Source organism: Myotis davidii, unplaced genomic scaffold, assembly GCF_000327345.1.
Source record: "Myotis davidii unplaced genomic scaffold, ASM32734v1 scaffold609, whole genome shotgun sequence".
NCBI lineage: Eukaryota > Metazoa > Chordata > Mammalia > Chiroptera > Vespertilionidae > Myotis > Myotis davidii.
Window position 1 is genome coordinate 1019852 of NW_006300164.1, and position 1423 is coordinate 1021274.

The following is a 1423-nucleotide window of genomic DNA, read 5'->3' on the forward strand; positions in this document are numbered from 1 at the left end:
AGGCTCGTCTCTGGGCCCAGGAGGCCGTGGTGTGGGAGCAGGACTGTCTCTGATCCCCGGACACTGGACTCCTCCCTCCATGGGAGCCCCCACCCGGCCCTGCCCGCACCTGCACAGGGACCCCGGCTCCGCCCCACTGGGACCCAAGTCCCCAGGAGCCGCTGACCAGGCTCCCCTCCCATCTCCAGGCTCACAGGGCAGCCCCGCGAGCCCCCGACACCAAGCCTCGGTCCTCGCCCTCCGTCCTCACCCGAGGCCCACGCCGTAGCCCCATTTCCAGTCGCTTCTGTGACCGCCTTCCCCCCAGCAGGGGGCAGAGGACGCCTCTTGGGCACCACACGCACAGCTCACACGGGGCAGCCTCACCCACACGGCCGGTGATCTGTGCCCCAGGTGCCAGCCCTGTGCCCCCCACTGAACCTCCGTCCACAACAGGAGTGTGATGCTGGGGGCTGGTCCCGGGGCTGCTGGTGCAGGTGGGACGTGGGTCCTGCTTGAGCCGGTGACGGCCAGGAGCCCCAGGACCTCGGGGAGCCAGTCCCTCATATCACCACCGCTGGCCTGACCAGGAAAAACGCAGGGGGACGCCCACAGCTTGGCCCTCGGCTCCGGGCAGGGCCTGGGAGTTCCGGGAGCGGCAGACGCGGTGCCCAGGGCTCTTGCGATAGAGGCCGGATGTGCCCTGTCACCGAGCAGACCAGGCATCTCCCAGCCTAGCCTGGTGTGGCCGTGGCCGCAGGGCACACAGGGACCCACAGGAGGCCCGTCGTCACGGCAGCCGGTGGGCCAGGCGGGACGGCGACAGAAGCCCAGCGACCTCGGGGCAGGAGAGAGAGGGGGCAGCAGGCTGACCCAGGCTCAGGGGTGGCATGTGGGGGCAGAGGGACCATCACTGGCTTCTCCCATGGCCCTGCCCCTCCGGCCCCCAGAGGGTGTGCAGGATGTAAAAGGAGGCCGGGCAGCGTCCCAGGCAGGGGCTTTGGTGCACGGCTTTCGGGCCAGAGCCGGGTGCCCCCGTGCGCGGGCAGAGTGCGAGGGCCCAGCTCCTCAGGAGGAAGGACCCGGGCACAGCGGGGCTCCTGGGACCCGGCAGCAGCATGGCCCTAGCTGGGTCCCAGGTGGCTGGTCCCCGAGCCCCGGCACCCCCAGGCGGAGAGGCAATGAGGTACTTCCGGGTGGGCCCTGTGAACCCAGCCCTCTCGCTCACCCCACAGACCCCACCAGCAGACAGAGCCGCAGCCGAGAATCGGGAGTGACCCCGAGGCACCGCTGCCACGGGGAGGTCACACTCACCTCCTTGAACTTGCCCTCCTGGTGCAGCTGGTGGACGTGGGCCAGCAGGGACCCCCGGTCTGCATCCTGCAGCTGGAAGATGCTGACCAGCGGCTCCACGAGACTCGGGGGGCTCTCAGCCAGGAGCGTG